Source organism: Dromiciops gliroides, chromosome 2, assembly GCF_019393635.1.
Source record: "Dromiciops gliroides isolate mDroGli1 chromosome 2, mDroGli1.pri, whole genome shotgun sequence".
Lineage (NCBI taxonomy): Eukaryota > Metazoa > Chordata > Mammalia > Microbiotheria > Microbiotheriidae > Dromiciops > Dromiciops gliroides.
In genome coordinates this window covers 551,074,718-551,088,421 of record NC_057862.1, presented here as the reverse complement: position 1 = coordinate 551,088,421, position 13,704 = coordinate 551,074,718, and the positions used below count along the sequence as shown (strand labels likewise).

Below are 13,704 nucleotides of genomic sequence, written 5' to 3'. Positions count from 1 at the left end.
TGTGTGTATCTAGATTAAAAGATTTCAGCATGCTTTTTTTGGGGGGGGGGCAGGGCAATGGGGGTTAAGTGACTTGCCCAGGATCACACAGCTAGTAAGTGTCAAGTGTCTGAGGCCAGATTTGAACTCAGGTCCTCCTGAATCCAGGGCTGGTGCTTTAGCCACTGCGCCACCTAGCTGCCCCCTCAGCAAGGTTTTATATTAAATCAACATGTCACTTCTGGTTTAGAGATTACTTAGCTCAACCCCTTCATTTTACAGATAAGGAAACTGAGTCTCAGAGAATTAAGTGACTTGTCCAAAGTCACACAGCTAGATAGAAGAGCAAGAATTTGAATTCATATATTTAGACACCTAGGTTCAATCTCTTTCTACTAGGGCATTTCTAGGCTCGTGACTCCTTTGTGATCACTCTGTTTAGGACTACTCCAGGAAGCCATAAATGACTAGATTTAAAAGATCCTCTAGCTTTATGCCTAAATCAAACAGCTACTCTCTCTCTAGCTCCCCATACATATTTTAAAAAATAAAAATCAGGAGAGTCCTACAAAGGCTATATCTTTTTTTTTTTTTTTGGTGAGGCAATTGGGGTTAAATGACTTGCCCAGGGTCACACAGCTAGTAAGTGTTAAATATCTGCTGTCGAATTTGAACTCAGGTCCTCCTGACTCTAGGGCTAGTGCTCTATCCACTGCGACACCTAGCTGACCCAAAGGATATGTCTTTTGCAAAATCTTGTTAACCATTTGCTTCTTTTCTTGGAATTGAGACTGCACTCAGAGAATCTGAGATGGCTCATAAAACCCATACAGTATCTAAATATTTTTTATTGAATAATTTCCACAAAGAAACTACAGGAAAAGGAAATGTGCTATGGTGAAATACTAACACTATATAGTATTTTAAAGCATCTTATTTGATCCTCACAACAGCTCTGGAAGGCAGGTGTTCTCTCCTTTTTACAGATGAGGAAACTGAGGCAGACAAAGGTTAAGTGACTTTGCCCATAGTCAAACCCCTAATAATGTCTGAGGCTGAACTAGAATTAAGGTCTTCCAGATTGCAGGTTCAGCATTCTATTAACTGCACCACTTAGCTACCTAGAGTCAAATTGACTCAATATGTCAACAAGCACTTAATAATTGTATGCAATGTGCTGGGCATTGCAGGAACACAAAAATAACGAGAAAGACAGCCCTCGCCTTTAAGAAGCTTACATTTTAGTGGGGGATGACCACACATAAAAGGAAACTGAAAAGGGGAAAAGGATAAAGGGCATGGTAGAGAAATCCTGTGGATAGTAAAGATTTCATCCTGAAGAGGAATGAATACATGATTAGCTTGGACATCCTTCTTAAAATCCTGGAAAGAGGACAAGAAAAATAGGATCTTGATATCCAAACCAGAGAGAGTCAAAATAAAGGGGTAACCCCCTCCCAAACTATAGGTCAATATTGATGTTGTTATTGTTCAGTTATTCGGTTGTATCCAACTCTTCATGACCCCATGGACCATAGCACTCCAGGTCCTTCTATCTTCTGCTATATGTTGAAGTCTGTCTAAGTTCATGTTTGTTGTTTCCATGCCAGTATCCATCTCATCATCTACCATTCATTCCCTTCTCCTTTTGTCTTCAATCTTTCATAGTGTTAGGGTCTTTTCTAATGATTCCCATCTTTTCATTATGTGGCCAAAGTATTTAAGCTTTCACTTCAGTATTTGGCCTTCCAATGAATAGCTTGAATTAATTTCTGTAACTACTGACTGATTTGATCTCCTTGCAGGCCAAGGGACTCTCAAAAGTCTTTTCTAGCACCACAATATGAACATGTTAATTCTGTTGCATTTAACTTTTGTGTAATTTAAAATTCTAAATGTGGGTTCTAATCTGTCCCCCCAGTTTTGGGGGTGTAACGATTGGAATGACGCCACCTGCTGGAAACTTACTGTAGAAGAGTTCCACCCATGAAGCGAAGGTCTTTGAGGGCAAGACCAGGAGTCTCTTCTTTGGTGTCAGGAAGTGACACGGGCTAGTGGGAGGAGGAAGGAAGAGACTGGTGCTCGCTCTCAGACGCTCTTTCCTTTGGACTCTGGTGGAGAGCGGAGCTAGAAATGTGCTCTCCCTTTAATAGATAGGAATCTAGGCCTTTCTCTCTCTTTACCAAATTCTTATTCTCCTTAATAAATGCTTAAAAGTCTAACTCTTGCTAAAGCTTATAATTTATTGGTGACCACTCATTAGATATTTTAGACAGTTTAGCTAGAATTTTAGCCCTTAACAGGGGGAAACTGACTAAAATCACTGATAAACGAGTTTAGGTTTTTAAGGATTTATTGAAAGATAGTAAAAGAGAAAGATTGAGAACAGATTTCCTATAACCTGGCAATCCTAATCTTCCCAAGCTCCCATTTCTGAAATCCTCTGCCACCATGCCGATCTCTCGAAGCCGGTCCCCAGCATCCACTTCCTGCTTCATCTTCCCCTCCCAGAAATGGGAGGTTCTTCAAGCTGATTGGCTAGTGTCATTCAAATTCATTAAGTACCCTTAAGTACCAGCCAGATGTGCTTAACTAGAAGTCAGCCAGTAATCCATTCAGCAGTCAGTCGTTTTATCCAATTCAATCAGTTTAAATTAATCTCCAGTCGGGCTCCTGAGTATCTGCTAAATCTCATCTATCACATTCCATTATCTTGACACACTTTCCTCGTAGTCCATTTCTCATAGCTATACCTTGCTACTGGAGAAACCATAGCTTTGACTATATGGATCTTTGTTAACAAGGTGATATCTCTGCTTTTTAGTATTGCTGTCCAGATTTGCCATAGCTTTCCTTCCAAGTAGCAAGTGTCTTTTTGTTTGTTTGTTTGTTTGTTTTTTGGGGTTCTTTGAGGTTTTTTTAGTGAAGCAATTGGGGTTAAGTGACTTGCCCGGGGTCACATAGCTAGTAAGTGTGTAAAGTGTCTGAGGCTGGATTTGAACTCAGGTACTCCTGAATCCAGGGCCGGTGCTTTATCCACTGCGACACCTAGCCGCCCCTCAAGTGTCTTTTAATTTCATGGCTGTAATTGCCATCTGCAGTGATCTTTGAGCCCAAGAATATAAAATCTGGCATTGCTTCTGTGATGAAATAATGAGATTTAGCAGATACTCAAACACCCACCTGGAGATTAATCTAGACTGATTGAATCAAGTGAGAGTGATTAACTGCTGATTAAGCCTACTTCAAGTTAAAAGAAGGTATTGTTCTCTGAAGCTAGACTGTGAACTCAACTTGAGAACACCTTCAAAACCAATGGATTTGGATGACGACAACCAATGGATTTGGATGACGACAACCAATCAGCTTGAAGCAGTGTGTAAGGACTGCCCCTGTTCCAGACCTATAAAAAGCTTCCACAATCAGCTTGCTAGAGAGTTCCTGATTAAAGCAGGCTTGTGGAGGAAGACTTGAGGAAGAACCCAATCAGGCTGGAAATCTAGGCTAGATAAGCTTTTTCTTAACTCTCTGAACTCCATGGGAATATCTATATGCTTTAATAAATGTTTAATGCCCAAGGACTGGTGCTAAAGCTTCTAATTTAAGGCGACCACAATTTAGATTTTAAACATCACACTTCCATTTTTTCTCCATCAATTTGCCAGAAGGTGATAGGACCAATTGCCAAGATCTTAATTTTTTTGATGTTAAACTTTATCAAGAGGCTTCTTAATTCTTCTGCCATCAGAATGGTATCATCTGCATATCTGAGATTATTGATATTTCTCCCAGCAACCTTAATTCTGGCTTTTGATTTGTCTAATCTGGCATTTTGTGTGATATATTCTGCATATCAGTTAAATAAGGTGATAATATACAGCCTTGTCATGTTCCTTTTTCTATCTTAAACCAATCAGTTGTTCCATATTCCATTCTAACCGTTGCTTCTTTGCTTGCATACAGTTTCTTCAGGAGACAAGTAAGATGAGCTAGTATTCACATATCTTTGAGAACTTGCCACATTTTGTTATGATTCATACAAAGGCCTTAGTGTAGTCAATGCAACAGAAGGAGATATTTTTCTGGAACTCCCTTGCTTTGTCCATAATCCAGTGAATGTTGGCAATTTGGTCTCTAGTTCCTCTGCCTTTTTGAAAACTAACCTCCTGGTAATTTTTGGGTCACATATTGCTGAAAAAAATGGGATAGTTGTAGCACCTACTTCCCAGAGTTGTTGGGAGGATCAAATGAAATCTTTGTAAAGTGCTTTGCAAACTTTAAATGCTAGTCATTATTATAAGTTGTCAAGGGCCCCACCGTAAGACCACCCCTCTTTTTACTTCTCTCTTTTTCTACCATTAGGAGACACTGTGTTTTCCAGACCTAAGGCCCAGGAAGCAAGCTGTGCCCTGAGATTTGCATTACAACAATCCTTACTGCTTATTCTCTGGATGAGCTCTGCTGCAGCCAAATCACAGAATTGGCTTAAACGAGCCCCAGGTGGTCCCTGAACTGAGACAAGCAGCTGCAGGGACCACATTCTGGGCATGGAACCCTGCTATGAATAGACTTTTTGTCACTAGGCAAATTTGCCTCATTGTTGCTGTTATACCTCACTACTGTGGTCATACCCCACTGCTTGGTTGTTTGTCTAGTCACTGTTTTTAAAAATTGATTTGCTATTGGTATAGACACATACCAATATGGGTAAGCATATTATTATTTTATTAATATGATACCAATAAAAGATTGACCATGTCTCCCTAACTTCTCATGATTTCAGGCCAAATGGTAGACAAAGCAGGGAGAGAGCCTCAGTATGCCAGTTAGCATAAGTAGGAGAAAAGCCCCAGAATACCCATGCTGTCCTGGTCTCAAGAAGATCCAGTAGCAAATATAGAATACCTAGGAGACCTACAAGACCCCCAAGAGGGTTCCAAGAAAGCCAAGAGAACTTGTGCGTTTTTATCCTTTTGATAGAGGCAGGTCATTATTGTAAAGGCTAAAATTCTAGCTAGTCTGTCTAAAATATCTAATGAGTGGTCGTAAGAGTTAGACTTTTAAGCATTTATTAAGGAGAATAAGAATTTGGTAAAAAGAGAAGGAAAGGCCTAGATTCATCTATCTATTAAAGGGAGAGCGCATTTCTAGCTGCCTTCCCCACCAGAGTCCTCAGGAAAGAGAGTGAGTCAGAGCGCCAGGCTTCCCCTTCTTCCTCCCACAAGCAAACGTCACTTCCTGACGCCAAAGAAAAGACACATGGTCTTGCCCTCAGAGACCTTCACCTCATGGTGGAACTTTTCTATAGTAAGTCTCCAGCAGGTGGCATCATTCCAATCGTTACATTATACATTGATCAAAGTTGTTGTGTTTTATACTTAGTTTTTAAAACAAGGAGAATATTTGTAAAAGTTTTTTATAGTCATGTGATCAAGTTTATATTTTATAATACTCTTATTAAGTTCATATTCATTTATATTTCCTTAGTTTGAATTTCATTGTCTTTTATTGTTCCATGTGTATTTTCTTCTATTCATTTATCTATCTAATTTTGAAACATTGCAAGATGGTTTTGTTTTTATTATACAATGTTAATTCTAGGAGTATTGTGCTCCCATATTCTGAGTTGTTTGTTTTTGTTATTTTTTCTCAACTGATTATTTGATCAAACTCTTTGAAGCATTTCCCTGGCAAATTGGTTGCCATGGCAAGTGTAAAGAAGTATTATTTTTGATAAGCATATTCAAAAAAAAAAAAAAGAGGGGAACATTTGTAAAAGTTTTCTTTTTTCAAAAAAAAAAAGTTTTCTTTGAGATTCTGTTGTGCTTTAACTTGTATTTAAATATGTTCAGATTTTTCACAAAAGTAATTGTATACTAAGTAAAAAAAAATGGGTATTATTTGAAATTGTTGCGTAATTATATATTGTGTTCTGAGTCAAGATGTATTCACATTTTTTGCAATCATTTATTATCCTCAATTTTAAATCCATATGAGACTTGGATTATGGGAACTTATCATTTAAGACATTAATTGCCTTTATTCTGAGTTATCAGATGCCAGTTGGCCAAGATGCCATCCAATCACAAGAGGAATACATGCAAGAGCAGACACTGAACTGTCACATGAGGGGAGACATGCATGAAGTCAAGGTATGGCCGAGGGAACGGCTTTTGACAAATGTTGAGGTTGGATTCTCTTGGTTTAATATTTTATTCTCTTTTTCCCCACGATATTGTACAGATGGCTGGAAGTATTCATCCCACCCATCTCACTTCTACACCTGGCTTCTATGCTCCCTCCTATATGCCTGATGCCATGGACATCTCAATCCCATGCATCTGATTAAGTCTGACTCAGTTTCTTCCAATATGTTCGGTGGCATGGACATATATTCCATCCACCTATTTTAAGCCTGGCATACTGTATGGGCAGTACATATTGCTCAAGTGTGGGAATGCTCATATCCCATCATTTCTCTGTTCTTTTATGGTAACCCCCATAATTATCTCAGATGTCATGATAAATACAGTGTTGAATTTGGCCTTGACACCTGTTACCAATTATATTAGATTTTTAAATTTCTCATAATGGCATGAGGATAATTAGGCAGATGATGCAAAAAGTGATAAAACAAAGATAAAAATTATTTTTATTAATTAATATTGCAGCAATTGTCTTCTCAATTACCCTCCATGAGGGGGGACTATAGTAAGATTATAATTTTAAAGAATGTTTCAATTTTTGTTTTATTATATGTTTCATGTGTAACAACTAAGATTCTGAATTCCCTTAGACATGTTTTTGAGAACTTTCATTGTTTGATTTGATTATTGACAAAGCTATTTTAAAGTTGTGTTAAGCTCAATTTTGTAGGAAATTTTCCTGGCTGATTACCAGCATCCACACATCAACCCCTGAAAAGACTTCCATTCCAGGACTACACCTAGAGGACATCTGAGAAAAGACTTTCAGAGACTTTAAATGAACAGTTTTGATTTGTTGTTTTTGTTGTTTTTTTTTCTCTTTCTGTTATAATATACACCATCTGTAACATGTATTCTCTGCAGAGGCCCTCCCTTTGCAAGACTAATGTCAAAGCGTCGGTTCATGAGGACAAAAAAAAAAAAATCGCCCCTCTGAACAAAACTTTCCTCTCTTCCTTTTCTATATTGTTGTTCACATATTATTAGTTAGCAATAGTTATTATATTGTTTTTACTGTTCCGTCAAGGAAACATTTTGTTTCTTGAGGAACAACAGGGGGGACTGTAACGATTGGAATAATGCCATCTGCTGGATACTTACTGTAGAAGAGTTCTGCCCATGAAGGGAAGGTCTTTGAGGGCAAGACCAGGAGTCTTTTCTTCAGGATTCAGGAAGTGACGCGGACTAGTGGGAGGAGGAAGGAAGAGACTGGCGCTCAGTCTGGGGCTCTTTCCTCTGGACTCGGGTGGAGAGCGGAGCTAGAAATGTGCTCTCCCTTTAATAGATAGGAATCTAGGCCTTTCTCTCTCTTTACTAAATTCTTATTCTCCTTAATAAATGCTTAAAAGTCTAACTCTTGCTAAAGCTTATAATTTATTGGCGACCACTCATTAGATATTTTAGACAGTTTAGCTAGAATTTTAACCCTTAACAGTTAGCATCATTCAATTCCATTGGTTGACATGACTTGAAGGTGGTCCACATTAAGATGAACTCTACAGATGATATCAGGGAAAAGTATACAAAAGATCCTTACTCAAGTTGCTTAAGGGAAGGTTCATTATCTAGGTGTGGTTTGATTTTATCAGTCCTTCACTGAGCTAGAAAAAAAAAAAAGTCTCCATTTTTTTTGTTCCCTTGGGTTTTTCCCAGGTCAAGGAGAACTGGATTTTCTGGAGTTGGAGGGGGGATGGGGAGAAAGGCTATGAAACTGATCTCTGGGTCCCCCAAGAAATCCATTATTAATAATTATTTTCTCACACTACAATTATATGTATCAAGGCTTAGCCTCACTGCCTGGGGTCTCATGGGTAGTAGTAGTGTGTCCAGTTTTCCCTCCTCCAAAGGAATAAAGAAAACTTTTTGCTTATAATGTCTATGAGCTTTGATTTTATTTAATTTTATTTTTCAGAGTTAACAGTTGGTATAAACCTTTTGCTATAACCTCTGTGGCTCACAGTTGGTGTAATAACCTTTGTGGCTCTCTGGGTTTATTTTATTTCATTTTTCAGAGTTAACAGTTGGTGTATAACATCTGTGAGCTCTTTGATATTTTCAGAGTTAACAGTTGTTGTATAACTTCTGTGGCTCTTTGGTAATTTATTTTTTAGAGTTTGACAAAGTATAGTATCCTAATCTGGGAAGGTAATAGTTCCACTGTGTTCTCTTTCTGCTTTGGCCACCATACTTTAATATTGACACTGACAGACAATAAAAAGAAGGCAACCAAGATTATGAAGCACCTGGAAAAATATTACATATAATTGGAGGGAACTAGGGACAGTTAATCTGGGGGAAAAACTTAAGAAATGAGAAACAGCTATCAATATTTGAAGGGCTGTCACGTAAAAAAAGTAGTCTTTGTCCTCCTTGACTCCTATGTAGCTTTTGAGACTATCGACTACTCCTTCTTCTTGTATACTCTCCACCCTTGGCTTTCATGACAATACTCTCTCTACATTCTCCTACCTGACTCCTTTTTCAGTCATGTTTGCATGTTCATTTTCTATTTATTGCCCAGTAAGTATTAATGTCCTTCAAAGATCTTCCCTAGGCCCTCATCAAAGCTCCAGTGGGTTCAGTTATCATACTCAGATGATTCCCAAATGTATATATCTGTCTTGAATCTCTGAAACTCATCCTACATGACCAAATGCCTTTTATTAAAATGCCTCTTTCTTATAGTGGGCACTAAATAAATGTTTGCTGAATCAAATGGAATTAAAATATATTCAACTTTCAACATTTTTTTTTTTGCGTGGCAGTGAGGGTTAAAGGCCTTGCCCAGAGTTGCACGGCTAGTAAGCGTCAAGTGTTTGAGGCCACATTTGAACTCAGGTCCTCTTGAATCCAGGACTAGTGCTTTATCCGCTGTGCCACCTAGCTGCCCCCATCTTTCAACATTTTAAAGATTGTAATACAGTAGACTCATTTAGATGAAATCTGCCTATTGTAGCAAAACAGCAAAGAATTTAAGGGCCAATTAAGGGCAACCTATGATATAGTGAGCATTCTGTCACTGGAATTGTTTAAATAGAGATCAGATGGCCACCTGGCAGAGGATTTCTGTGTTGGGTGGGTGGTAGGACATGACCTCTCATCTTCCTTCTAACTTTGTCCGCAATTTTACTATGTCTGACATCATAGTTTCCATTTGGCATCTTCCTCCCTCCTGCCCCAATCTCCATCAGGAATTCCAGGAAGAATAGCATTTTTTCCCCACATTTTTAATGATTATCAATGACAATGTTTTTGCATACAGATATCAGGGAACCATGCACTTTGTAGTCACAAAGAGACCATCTGATCCATTCGCATACATTCATATTCTAGTATGTCAAATACCCAAGATCTAAGTACTCTGTATGTATGCCAATGATTGTTGCAGATGTTTCTTTTCATTGTCGTTTGTTTTCCAAACACTGTTTTTATGGATACAATATTATTTCTACATTGATTGCATGGTGCTTTTATCTGGGTAGGTAACAGTGCTTGGAGAACCAGGAGGAAATGCATTGAACAGAGACATGCATGCAATCTTGCAAAGGTCTTGATTACAATTTCAGCAGAGTAGTCTGGCTGCATAAGAGGATGGTTTCGCTTCTCCTACACAGCCTGAGTGCCAGTGTGATTTATTGTGGCAGTCAACCTCTGGGGGTGGAAAATGAGCAAGAGTACAATGATGGCTGAAACATGGTAATCACACTTTGTTTTAAATATGGAATTTGTTTTCTAACATGGATGACTGGCCATATATTGACAGAAAATTGTGACAAAAGTCATGTACACATTATCTTGCATATACTTTTCAGTAAAACTTATCTAGATAGTCTGACTCTGAAAGACCTCATTCTTGCTAATTAGAACAGTGATCAACAGGGGACATATTAGACAAAGAATACTTTACAGTTTGTTGAAAAAAGTATGTACAATATCTTTAAAACTAGCACCCAAGGATATGCAGTAGTACAGAGTAATAAAGTCTTTCCACAAACTTATGATGGGTAAGATATTAGTCAAAAATAAAAATTTGTATTTAAATAATCATGGAAAGACTTCAAATTTTACTTCATTACATATTTAATTTTGATTCAAAACTGTCTTCACGTTTTGGTTATTCAGACAAAATATTCTATCCAGTAATGACATGCTATTCCCCAAACTAATATTACGGGTTAGTTTTCTGTAAATCTATTATTCTGAGCTCAATACTTATTCTTGCTTAAGAAGCCTTTAGAGGAAAAAATATTTTCAGGTGGGATTACTTAGTCAGTAGCATGCGTTTTCTTTCAAGTTGTGGTATATGAGTCAATATGATTTATGCTTTGTGGGTTTTTAGAAGAGGACCAATAGCCGTGGGGAATATAGATCACAAATGAAAACAATTTAGTTTTAGTGAATTAAGTCTCTAGTTTTTGAAATTATTTTCCAACACTAATGTATTGCTGATTGATGGAATTAGATGCAATGTCATTAGCTGCTGTCAATCTTCTCCATGGTCGGAGCTAATTTAAGTAGTCTGAAAGATAAGAAATCAAGTCAGAAAGATACTAAAGGAACTTAAAGCATTCTGACTTCTGTTCTAACAAGCATTTCACCAATTCAGAATGCAAGTAATAATGTATCCCTCCTATGAAGCAGCTGTTGAAGCAAGTCCTAGAATCATAAAGCACTTACTTGTTCCTACATTCTCTTGAATGCATTACACTCACTGTCACCAAAAACATCAGAGATCTCTTCTCTTGCTTCAACATCCCTGATAGAGATTATCTGCCCTGTTGCCAGGAAATGATCTACCTCGGTATTTTCTGGGGTGAACCTCTATAAAAAGAATGGAAGGAAACTCTGCTGCTTAAAAGCATCCTAACAAATGATCACTTTCAGAGCTCCCTAAAAACATACACACAATCATTCATCCTAAGGATAGTCCAATGAGGTAGATAAGGAGGCAGGCTAAGATCTCTTTTCACAGAAAAAGAAACAGGCATAACAGACCTCCCCAGAATCCCACAATGAGTTCCTAGCAAAACATGAAGGAGAATGCAGACCTTTCCCCCTGCCCAGTTCTTAATCTAAGGTTAAGTCAAATAGGCTGCCTCAAATGACAGAATATGTAGCACTTTTCTCCTTTACTCATGCCAATCTATTGCTCAATATTTTTAAGCACCTACAATATGTCAGACATTGTGCTAGTTTCAGGGGATACAAAAGTTAAAATGAAACAGTTCCTGCCCTCAAGGGGCTTATATTCTCTAAATAAATTTATCTCCTTTTTTGCTTGGAAAAGTGTTAACACTGTTTTGCTTTGAGTCATAATTTTCTCTGGCTACATACATTGTACTCTTTTGTCCCTAGGATAGGACAGAGTTGCCAGTAGAAGACATAGCATTTCTTTCTTTTCAAATAGTGCCTCATAATATCTGGTTTTGTTTTAGATTAACTATGTAAACTACATCAACTTTGGAATCAGATGTAGAAGGGACCTTAGGGATCACCTAGTCCACTTCCTGCCCCCATTTTATAGATTAGAAAACTGAGACCAAGAGAGATTAAGTATCTTGCCCAAAGTCACAAGGTAGTGATTGGTGGTGGAGCAGAGACTCAAAATCAGATCTTCTGACTCCAAGTCTAGCATTCTCCCTTCTGTCCCATACCACTTTAGTATCTAAGGTCTCTACCAGCTCCAACTTGCTTTGTTCCTGAAATAAAAAAGGATTAAAACATTTTACTTCAGTGATCCCATTGGGCCTTCAGAACCCCACAGTCCTTGGGGTCTTAACAATTTTTTTTCCACTTCCACTCCCCAAGTTGATTCATTCCTTGAAAACAAGAGGCTTATCAGGTGTTTTAAACTCTGAATCTTCTATCTAGTCCACACTACATTGAGCACAAACTCAAAGAAAACCATATTTGACCAGACTTAGAACCTCACAAAGAGCATTAAACATTAACTATATTGAGGTTTTGGAGAGAATCAATTATTTTTGAGGCGCACAATACTACACTCAGTATTGCTCTCTTGATTGATCCCAGAAGCTAGCATAGTTCTGAAACTATGTAAGAACCCAAGTCTGCTCTGGCTATTGGTTATGGTTAAGGCCGTAAAGAAAATTCAGACCTGCCTCAGAGTATAGCTGAACTACTGGAGCCATATCTGAACTGTCCTAGCCTTCTGACGGGGAAAGCAGCTGGGCTGACACAGAATCTGACCATGTACACAGACATGGCTTCATCTACTCCAGGAAGATGAAGTCACCACTTTTTTGGATGATGGTGTTGGTGGAGAGCTTCAAAATTATTTAGCTTTGGTAGATGAGACAATTCATTGCATCTAAAATCAAGCTGAACCCCATGGACTGGCCATTGTCTTATACCAGCATCTCCATCAGCAGAGAGATCAATCCTATTTTGGAAGAGAGGTTGGTTCTGTAGTCACATAAAAAAAAACTAAGTGAGACAGCAGTGAAGTTCATTGTCCTCTCCATGGAGAGAAGATTTAACCGGGTTACGAAATCAAGTTTCTACAATCTTTCTTTCTCTCTGAAATCACATTCAGCCTTCATACATACAGTGACCTTGTCTCTGATTCTCTTATACTCCTTATCTGTGTGACCCTGGGCACGCCCTTTGACCTCTATGTGCTTTATGGCTTATCTACTTAGCCATAGGCTAGTTGCTGGGAGTTCCTGCATATACATATTGTGATACTCTCTCCTCTCATAATTTTTTTTTTTTTGCAGGGTAATGAGGGTTAAGTGACTTGCCCAGGGTCACACAACTAGTACGTGTCAAGTGTCTGAGACTGGATTTGAACTGAGGTCCTCCTGAATCCAGGGTCAGTGCTCTATCCACTGCACCACCTATCTGCCCCTGCCCCATAAATTTTAATATTTAATATTGCCATCCAGTTCACAATTTAGATTCATATTTTATTTAACTTAGATGAACCATATATTTAAATATATTGATGGGGAAAAGCATTTCATTTCTAATGCTGTGGAAGGTTTTCAAAGTAACAACCCATTTAGTTACAGGGGCAATATGCTAGCTACTGTGTTTGGCAGTGTTACTGAGTTGGTTCTTACCAAGGGCAAGTCATATTGAAGTCTCCCTTTCCTCATCTATAAAATGAAGGTCCCCAGGAGCCAACTACTCTAATCCATACTTGATGAAATCTCAGCATGTGCTCAATCATCAAGCCTTTGCTTGAAGACATCCTATGAGGAAGAACTTGCTATTTCCTCAACCAGCCTATTATGTTGCTATTGTTCTGTTGTTTTTGAATTGTGTCTGACACTTTGTGACCCCATTTTGCTGCTTCCTTAGGAAAGATACTGATGTGGTTTGCCATTCCTTCTCCAGTTCATTTTACAGACAAGGAAACTGAGGCAAACGGGGACCGGCCTAGGATCACACAGCTAGTAACTATCTGAGGCCAGATTTGAACTCAGGACGATGAGTCTTTCTGACTCCAGGCCTGGTCTCTATCCGCTGCACCACAGCTGCCTTACAATCTATT

At 38.4% G+C, this 13,704-nt stretch overlaps 1 protein-coding gene across 1 annotated transcript in view; it reads right to left on the bottom strand.

Moving 5' to 3' along the window:
• Positions 1-9,408: 9,408 nt before the first annotated feature.
• The window catches only part of TTL (tubulin tyrosine ligase), a 64,332-nt gene continuing 60,036 nt past the window's right edge, over positions 9,409-13,704 (bottom strand). Inside the window, exon 8 of the transcript XR_006354807.1 lies at positions 9,409-10,704. The gene's annotated coding sequence lies outside the window, so the exon portion shown is untranslated. The remainder of the gene's footprint in view (positions 10,705-13,704) is intronic.